Source organism: Triticum aestivum, chromosome 3A (genome assembly GCF_018294505.1).
Source record: "Triticum aestivum cultivar Chinese Spring chromosome 3A, IWGSC CS RefSeq v2.1, whole genome shotgun sequence".
Taxonomy (NCBI): Eukaryota; Viridiplantae; Streptophyta; class Magnoliopsida; order Poales; family Poaceae; genus Triticum; species Triticum aestivum.
Window position 1 is genome coordinate 535,817,378 of NC_057800.1, and position 10,328 is coordinate 535,827,705.

The following is a 10,328-nucleotide window of genomic DNA, read 5'->3' on the forward strand; positions in this document are numbered from 1 at the left end:
CTGTGATCTTCTCCGGATTAGCCTCAATTCCCTTGTTGGACACCAGAAAACCCAATAACTTGCCCACCGGTACACCAAAGACACACTTGTCCGGATTAAGCATCATCTTGTATGTTCTCAGGTTATCAAAGGTTTCTCTCAAATCATCAATCAGAGTCTCCTTCTCCCTGGATTTAACCACGATATCATCCACGTAAGCATGTACATTACGGCCAATCTGCTTGTGAAGACAATTTTGTACACACCATTGGTACGTTGCCTGGGCACTCTTGAGCCCGAAGGGCATAGACACATAGCAGAAGGCTCCAAAGGGAGTTATAAATGCTGTATTCTCCTGGTCCTTAACTGCCATTTTGATCTGATGGTAGCCAGAATACGCATCCAAAAAACTTAAACGCTCACAACCCGCCGTAGCATCAATAATTTGATCAATACGGGGGAGGGCAAAAGGATCTGCTGGACAAGCCTTATTAAGATCTGTGTAATCCACACAAATGCGCTAGGTGCCGTTTTTCTTAAGGACCAGCACCGGATTGGCAAGCCACTCAGGGTGGAAAACATCAATAATAAAGCCAGCTGCTAAGAGCCTGGCTACCTCTTCTCCAATCGCCTTGCATCTTTCTTCGTTAAACCGGCGGAGGAACTGTTTCACCGGTTTATATTTAGGATCCACACTTAGTGTGTGCTCAGCGAGTTCCCTCGGTACACCTGGCATGTCGGAAGGCTTCCATGCAAAAATGTCCCGATTCTCACGGATGAACTCGATGAGTGCGCTTTCCTATTTCAGATCCAAGTTGGCACTAATGCTGAACTACTTGGACGAATCGCCAGGTACGAAGTCAACAAGCTTAGTTTCTACTGCCGATTTGATCTTCAGGTCCGGATCATGCTCCGTAGTTGGCTTGTTCAACGGAGTCATGTCCGCCGGATCAACATTGTCTTTATAGTACTTCAACTCCTCGATGGCACAAACCGAGTCTGCATAAGCCGCATCTCCTTCCTCGCATTCCAAAGCGATTTTGTGGCTTCCGTGAACCGTTATTGTCCCCTTGTGACCTGGCATCTTGAGCTGCAAATACACATAACAGGGCCGAGCCATAAACTTGGCGTAGGCCGGACGCCCAAACAGGGCATGATATGGACTTTGGATTTTCACCACTTCAAACGTTAATGTCTCCGACCTAGAATCATGATCATCCCCAAAGGCCACTTCAAGAGCTATCTTACCAACGGGATATGTTGATCTGCCAGGCACTACACCGTGGAATACTGTATTGGACGGTTTGAGATTCTTATCTGTAAGTCCCATACGACGGAAGGTCTCATAGTATAGGATGTTAATGCTGCTCCCTCCATCCATGAGCACCTTGGTGAACTTATAACCTCCCACCTGAGGCGCCACCACCAGAGCCAACTGACCCGGATTATCTACCTGGAGTGGGTGATCCTCTCTGCTCCATATGATTGGCTGTTCAGACCAACGTAGATAACGGGGTGTGGCCGGTTCAACAAAGTTGACTGCCCGTCTCTGAACCTTCCGGTCTCGCTTGTCCAAGCTAGTGGTAAAGACATGGTACTGCCCACTACTCAACTACTTTGGGTTGCTCTGGTAACCTGACTGTTGCTGCTGTTGGTTGTAACTACCCTGGTTGTTCTGACTATTCTGACCGTTATGTCCGCCCGGATTACCATTAAATCCTGAACCAGAACTTCCTCCACCGTAACCCGGCCCGGAACCTGAGCCACCACCAGACCCGTGATCATACTGGAAATTATTAGAATTTTTGAACTCCTGCATAATAAAGCAATCCTTCCAAAGGTGGTTTGCTAGCTCCTCCTTCGCCCCATGTCTTGGACAGGGCTGGCTTAGCAGATAGTTCAGGCAGTTTGGGTTGGGGTTGGGCGCTCCACTATGATTTTTCGGCCTACCCTTGCGTCACTGGCCATTGTCCTGTGCGTTGGTATTAGCCACAAAATCCATGTTACCATCCGCTTTACGCTTGCCTCCTCCGCCATTGCCTACCCAGTGATGCTGCTGACCTTTGGAGCTGCTGTTCTTCTTCCCCTTCCCTGTCTTGTCATCATCAGATTCGGGATCCTTGGTACTATCAGAATCAGCATATTTTACCAAAGCGGCCATGAGGGTCCCCATGTCGGTGCAATGACGCTTCATCCATCCCAATTTCAACTTCAGGGGCCCAAACCAGCAGTTGCCTTCTAGGGTTAATACTGCGGTGTCAGCGTTGATGCGATCTGAGGAGTGTAACACTTGTGAAACCCGGCGTACCCAATGAGCCGTTGACTCTCCTTCCTCCTGGACGCATGCAGCTAAGTCCACTATTGACATAGGCTGTTTACAGGTATCCTTGAAATTGTTGATAAACCGGGCTCGTAATTGGGCCCATGAACTGAAAGAATTAGCGGGCAAGCCTTTTAACCAAGTACGGGCCATTCCTTCAAGCATCATGGTGAAGTATTTCGCACACGCCGTGTCATCCACATCAAGCATCTCCATGGCCATCTCATAGCTCTCTACCCATGTCTCTGGTGGTTGATCCGCCGTATAATTTGGTACCTTGCGTGGGCCTTTGAAATCCTCGGGCAAACGCACGTTGCGTAAAGCGGGGACGAGGCGAGGCACCCCCAAAGAACTAGAAGTAACACCAGGTTCGATCGAGATGGTTGGACGAACCGGCGTGAGCTGCCGAGCCTGATGCTGTGCGGCTAACTCAGCCTCCCTGCACGCTCGGGCCCGGTTCACCACTTCCTGAGCGTCATCAGCCCCACCCGTCGGGTTGTTGCCACGGGGTGCTCCACGTCGTTGATTACTCGACACTGCTGGCTCATCCATATGTCTGCTATAGCTCCGGCTTGGACGGGGGGTCGAGTGGATCCGGTCGCGGCTGTACGAGTACGCTTCCTGTTGGGCCAAAGCTGTCCTCAGAAGTTCCTTGACCCGTCGCGTCTCTACTGCCTGTGGCGAGTCACCTTCAATTGGAATGGCCTCCAGTCGTGCAGCAGCGGCAACAGATTGTCCATTGGGTTGGAGTAGTGACCCGAAGGTGTTAAAGCATCCTAAGGTATAATGGTTTTTGGAAGAGGTGGGTCCATCTGACGGGGTTGAACCGGCGCACCGGTCCCAGGGGCTTCTGCCCGGTTCCCCTCCAGCGGATTGCTGGCTCTTGGCCCTGGAGTGTTAAAAAGGTCTCTAGCCTCGAAAACCGGAGGTAAGCGGGATCAGTGCTTCCTCCTCATGACTTCATGCGACGCACTCTGGTCCAACATAAGCTTGTAGGCCTGTGCGTCTAAAGCGGCCCGCTCTGCGGCCATCCTGGTATCCTTAGCTGCTAGATCCGTCTTGGCCTGGGCAAGTTGTTCCTTTACCTTTGCAATCTCCGTGTTGTGAACGTCCTGATCTGGGGGATTAACTTCCGCCATAAGCACGACCAACGCATCAAATAGTTCTAATAGAACCTGAGCCGGCGGGCGCACAGGGCCTCCTGCCCCGGCAGCCGTTGCCGCTGCTGAACCGGAGATCGTTGCCGCGGCTATCGAAGAGTGAAGCGCTGCTTGTGTTCCGGTCATGAATATTCCAACCCGGTTAGGCAGATCAGAGGGGTCCGGAATACTGTCGCCATCGGAACAGCTCTCAATCCGGCCATCTTGTAGCTGATAAAGAGATTCAGTTTCTCCGGCCAAAGATTCGTCACCGAAACGAATGGCAGTCGCCCCGCGAAGCTCCGATCCGTCCTCATAACTCCCTCCATGGATCATTCCCACGAAGGCACGCTTCATGGCCGGTTTAACCCGGGCGGATCACGCACACTGAGCCGTCTCGACAAGGTCGGTGCAGATGTCCGGCTCAGGGCCCGGTTCACCGATCATGCCAATGAAAACATGAATGCTACCAAAGGGGACCCGATACCCGTACTCAATTGAGCCGGCCTCGGGGCCCCAGCCTGCGTCGTCGATGTAGAGTTTGCCGCGATGACTCTTAGTCATCCGGCCTACAGTGTAGCCCTCGAGTCCTTCAAAGCGGCCCTCCAAGAACTGGAAACCATCGTGCGATAGCCCCACGGTGGGCGCCAACTGTCGTGGGTTAGTCACGGCAGATGTCCTAGAGAAAGGACTTAGTCGTGGAGCCATCGCGATGGGTTAGCTTAAAGGGGTTAAAGCGGACACAAGGACGCAAGAGAGTTTATACTAGTTCGGCCCCTTCGATGAAGGTAAAAGCCTACGTCTAGTTGTCATGGAATTGATGGGTGTTTCGATGACTAGGGAGCAAATAAGCTTCGCATATGTCTCGAGTTGTCGTCTGTTATCCTTGAACCGCCACCGGGTCATCCCCTTATATACATGGGTGATGCCCGTCGGTTTACAGAGTCCCAACACCGGCTCATAGATGTGTCCGGTTTGGTCTCTACTTATTCCTTACTTACAATACAAGTTACATATTGACGCCGGTTTACGGCTACAGGCTCTCACCCGATTATGGGTCTTGAGCCCTCATCTATCTTCATGGGCTTTAACATGCTTAACTACTGATGAAGTTAATCCGGCCCAGATAGGCCGGTTTACACCCAGTAGTAATATCCCCAATAGGTATCCAGATCCCGCTGTTGGTTATTGACCAGGGAGGCTTCTCGGTCATGTGTGCATGTCTCCCGAACTCGTAGGGTCTACACACTTAAGGTTCGGTGACGCTAGGGTTGTAGAGATATTAGCACACGGTAACCCGAAAGTTGTTCGGAGTCCCGGATGAGATCCCGGATGTCATGAGGAGTTCTGGAATGGTCCGGAGGTAAAGATTTATATATAGGAAGTCCAGTTTCGGCCATCGGGAAGGTTTCGGGGGTCACCGGTATTGTACCGGGACCACCGGAAGGGTCCCGGGCATCCACCGGGTGGGGCCACCTATCCCGGAGGGCCCCATGGGCTGAAGTGGGAGGGGAACCAGCCCCTAGTGGGCTGGTGCGCCCCCTTGGGCCTCCCCTGCGCCTAGGGTTAGAAACCCTAGGGGTGGGGGCGCCACCCTTGCCGTGGGGGGCAAGGCACCCCCCTTGGCCGCCGCCCCCCTAGGAGATTGGATCTCCTAGGGCCGGTGCCCCCCCTAGGCACCCTATATATAGTGGGGGGGGGGGAGGGAGGGCTGCGCACCCAAGCCCCTGGCATCTCCCTCTCCCTCCCGTGACACTCCTCCATCTCCCTTGCGCTTGGCGAAGCCCTGCCGAGATCACCCTTGCTTCCACCACCACGCCGTCATGCTGCTGGATCTTCATCAACCACTCCTTCCCCCTTGCTGGATCAAGTTGGAGGAGACGTCTTCCCAACCGTACGTGTGTTGAACGCGGAGGTGCTGTCCATTCGGCACTTGGTCATCGGTGATTTGAATCACGTCGAGTACGACTCCATCAACCCCGTTCTCTTGAACGCTTCCACTTGTGATCTACAAGGGTATGTAGATGCACTCCTCTTTCCCTCGTTGATAGATGACTCCATAGATTGATCTTGGTGATGCGTAGAAAATTTTAAAATTCTGCTATGTTCCCCAACAGTGGTATCAGAGCCAGGTTTATGCGTAGTTACTATGCACGAGTGGAACACAAAGTAGTTGTGGGCGTCGATATTGTCAATTATCTTGCCGTTACTAGTCTTATGTTGATTCGACAGCATCGTGGGATGAAGCGGCCCGGACCAACCTTACACGTACGCTTATGTGAGACCGGTTCCACCGACTGACATGCACTAGTTGCATAAGGTGGCTGGCGGGTGTCTGTCTCTCCCACTTTAGTCGGATCGGATTCGATGAACAGGGTCCTTATGAAGGGTAAATAGAAATTGGCAATTCATGTTGTGGTTTTGGCGTAGGTAAGAAACGTTCTTGCTAGAAACCTATAGCAGCCACGTAAAAACTTGCAACAACAACTAGAGGACGTCTAACTTGTTTTTGCAGGAAGTGTTTTGTGATGTGATATGGCCAAAGGATGTGATGAATGATATATGTGATGTATGAGATGATCATGTTCTTGTAATAGGAATCACGACTTGCATGTCGATGAGTATGACAACCGGCAGGAGCCATAGGAGTTGTCTTTATTTATTTATGACCTGCGTGTCAACATAAAAGTCATGTAATTACTTTACTTTATTGCTAAAGCGTTAGCCATAGTAGTAGAAGTAATAGTTGACGTGACAACTTCAAGAAGACACGATGATGGAGATCATGGTGTCATGCCGGTGACAACGATGATCATGGAGCCCCGAAGATGGAGACCAAAGGAGCAAATGATATTGGCCATATCATGTCACTATTTGATTGCATGTGATGTTTATCATATTTTACATCTTATTTGCTTAGAACGACGGTAGCTTAAATAAGATGATCCCTCGTAAAATTTCAAGAAAGTGTTCCCCCTAACTGTGCACCGTTGCGAAGGTTCGTTGTTTCGAAGCACCACGTGATGATCGGGTGTGATAGATTCTAACATTCGAATACAACGGGTGTAAGCCAGATTTACACACGCAATACACTTAGGTTGACTTGACGAGCCTAGCATGTACATACATGGCCTCGGAACACAGAAGACCGAAAGGTCGAGCATGAGTCGTATAGAAGATACGATCAACATGAAGATGTTCACCGATGTTGACTAGTCCGTCTCACATGATGATCGGACACAGCCTAGTGAACTCGGATCATGTTATACTTAGATGACTGGAGGGATGTCTATGTGAGTGGGAGTTCATTGAATAATTTGATTAGATGAACTTAATTATCATGAAGTTAGTCTAAAATCTTTACAATATGTCTTCTAGATCAAATGGCCAATGTTGTCCTCAACTTCAACGCGTTCCTAGAGAAAACCAAGCTGAAAGACGATGGCAGCAACTATACAGATTGGGTCCGGAACCTGAGGATCATCCTCATAGCTGCCAAGAAAGATTATGTCCTAGAAGCACCGCTAGGTGACGCACCCGTCCCACAGAACCAAGACGCTATGAATGCTTGGCAGACATGTGCTGATGATTACTCCCTCATTCAGTGCAGCATGCTTTACAGCTTAGAACCGTGGCTCCAAAAGCGTTTTGAGTGACACGGAGCATATGAGATGTTCGAAGAGCTGAAAATGGTTTTCCAAGCTCATGCCCGGGTCAAGAGATATGAAATCTCCGACAAGTTCTTCAGCTGTAAGATGGAGGAAAATAGTTCTGTTAGTGAGCACATACTCAGAATGTCTGGGTTGCATAACCGCTTGACTCAGCTGGGAGTTAATCTCCCGGATGACGCGATCATTGACAGAATCCTTCAGTCGCTTCCACCGAGCTACAAGAGCTTTGTGATGAACTTCAATATGGAGGGGATGGAAAAGACCATTCCTGAGGTATATTCAATGCTGAAATCAGCAGAGGTAGAAGTCAAAAAGGAACATCAAGTGTTGATGGTGAATAAAACCACTAAGTTCAAGAAAGGCAAGGGTAAGAAGAACTTCAAGAAGGACGGCAAGGGAGTTGCCACGCCCGGTAAGCAAGCTGCCGGGAAGAAGCCAAAGAATGGACCCAAGCCCGAGACTGAGTGCTTTTATTGCAAGGGAAGTGGTCACTGGAAGCGGAACTGCCCCAAATACTTAGCGGACAACAAGGCCGACATCACGAAAGGTATATGTGATATACATGTAATTGATGTGTACCTTACCAGTACTCGTAGTAGCTCCTGGGTATTTGATACCGGTGCGGTTGCTCACATTTGTAACTCAAAGCAGGAGCTGCGGAATAAGCAGTGACTGGCGAAGGACGAGGTGATGATGCGCGTCGGGAATGGTTCCAAGGTCGGTGTGATCGCCGTCGGCACGCTACCTCTACATTTACCTACGGGATTAGTTTTAAACCTCAATAATTGCTATTTAGTGCCATCTTTGAGCATGAACATTGTATCAGGATCTCGTTTAATATGAGATGGCTACTCATTTAAATCCGAGAATAATGGTTGTTCTATTTATATGAGAGATATGTTTTATGGTCATGCTCCGATGGTGAGTGGTTTATTGTTAATGAATCTCGAGCGTAATGCTACACATATTCATAGTGTGAGTACCAAAATATGTAAGGTTGATAATGATAGTCCCACATACTTGTGGCACTGCCGCCTTGGTCACATAGGTGTCAAACGCATGAAGAAGCTCCATGCAGATTGACTTTTAGAGTCTCTTGATTACGAATCATTTGACATGTGCGAACCATGCCTCATGGGTAAAATGACCAAGACTCCGTTCTCAGGAACAATGGAGCGAGCAACCAACTTATTGGAAATCATACATACTGATGTGTGCGGTCCAATGAGTGTTGAGGCTCGCGGTGGCTATCGTTATGTTCTCACCCTCACTGATGACTTGAGTAGATATGGGTATGTCTACTTAATGAAACACAAGTCTGAGACCTTTGAAAAGTTCAAGGAATTTCAGAGTGAGGTTGAGAATCAACGTGACAGGAAAATCAAGTTCTTGCGATTAGATCATGGGGGAGAATACTTGAGTCACAAATTTGGCACACACTTAAGAAAATGTGGAATAGTTTCACAACTCACGCCGCCTGGAACACCTCAGCGTAATGGTGTGTCCGAATGTCGTAATCACACTCTATTAGATATGGTGCGATCTATGATGTCTCTTACCGATTTACCGCTATCATTTTGGGGCTATGCTTTAGAGACTGCCGCATTCACTTTAAATAGGGCTCCGTCGAAATCCGTTGAGACGACACCGTATGAATTATGGTTTGGGAAGAAACCTAAGCTGTCGTTTCTAAAAGTTTGGGGATGCGATGCTTATGTCAAGAAAATTCAACCTGAAAAGCTCGAACCCAAATTGGAAAAATGCGTCTTCATAGGATACCCTAAAGAAACTGTTGGGTATACCTTCTACCTCAGATCCGAAGGCAAGATCTTTGTTGCCAAGAATGAGTCCTTTCTAGAGAAAGAGTTTCTCTCAAAAGAAATAAGTGGGAGGAAAGTAGAACTTGATGAAGTATTAACTCTTGAACCGGTAAATGGCGCAGCTCAAGAAAATGCTCCTGTGGTGCCTGCACCGACTAGAGAGGAAGTTGATGATGATCATGAAACTTCGGATTAAGTTGCTACTGAACTTCGTAGGTCCACAAGGACATGTTCCGCACCAGAGTGGTACGGCAACCTTGTCTTGGAAATCATGTTGTTAGACAATGGTGAACCTTCGAACTATGAAGAAGCGATGGCGGGCCCGGATTCCGACAAATGGCTGGAAGCCATGAAATCCGAGATAGGATCCATGTATGAAAACGAAGTATGGACTTTGACTGACTTGCCCGTTGATCGGCGAGCCATAGAAAATAAATGTATCTTTAAGAAGAAGACAGACGCGGATGGTAATGTGACCATCTATAAAGCTCGGCTTGTCGCTAAGGGTTATCGACAAGTTCAAGGGGTTGACTACGATGAGACTTTCTCACCCGTAGCGAAGCTGAAGTCCGTCCGAATCATGTTAGCAATTGCCGCATTCTATGATTATGAGATATGGCAAATGGACGTCAAAACGGCATTCCTTAATGGTTTCCTTAAGGAAGAATTGTATATGATGCAGCCGGAAGGTTTTGTCGATCCTAAGAATGCTGACAAGGTGTGCAAGCTCCAACGCTCGATTTATGGGCTGGTGCAAGCATCTCAGAGTTGGAATATTTGTTTTGATGAGATGATCAAAGCGTTTGGGTTTATGCAGACTTATGGAGAAGCCTGCATTTACAAGAAAGTGAGTGGGAGCTCTGTAGCATTTCTCATATTGTATGTGGATGACATACTGTTGATGGGAAATGATATAGAATTCTTGGAAAGCATAAAGGCCTACTTGAACAAGTGTTTTTCAATGAAGGACCTTGGAGAAGCTGCTTATATATTAGGCATCAAGATCTATAGAGATAGATCGAGATGCCTCATTGGTCTTTCATAGAGCACGTACCTTGACAAGATATTTAAGATGTTCAAAATGGATCAGTCAAAGAAGGGGTTCTTGCCTGTATTGCAAGGTACGAGATTGAGCACGGCTCAATGCCCGACCATGGCAGAAGATAGAGAAAAGATGAGTGTCGTCCCCTATGCCTCGGCCATAGGGTCTATCATGTATGCTATGCTGTGTACCAGACCTGATGTAAACCTTGCCGTAAGTTTGGTAGGAAGGTACCAAAGTAATCCTGGCATGGAACACTGGACAGCGGTCAAGAATATCCTGAAGTACCTGAAAAGGACCAAGGAAATGTTTCTCATTTATGAAGGTGACGAAGAGCTCGTCGTAAAGGGTTACGTC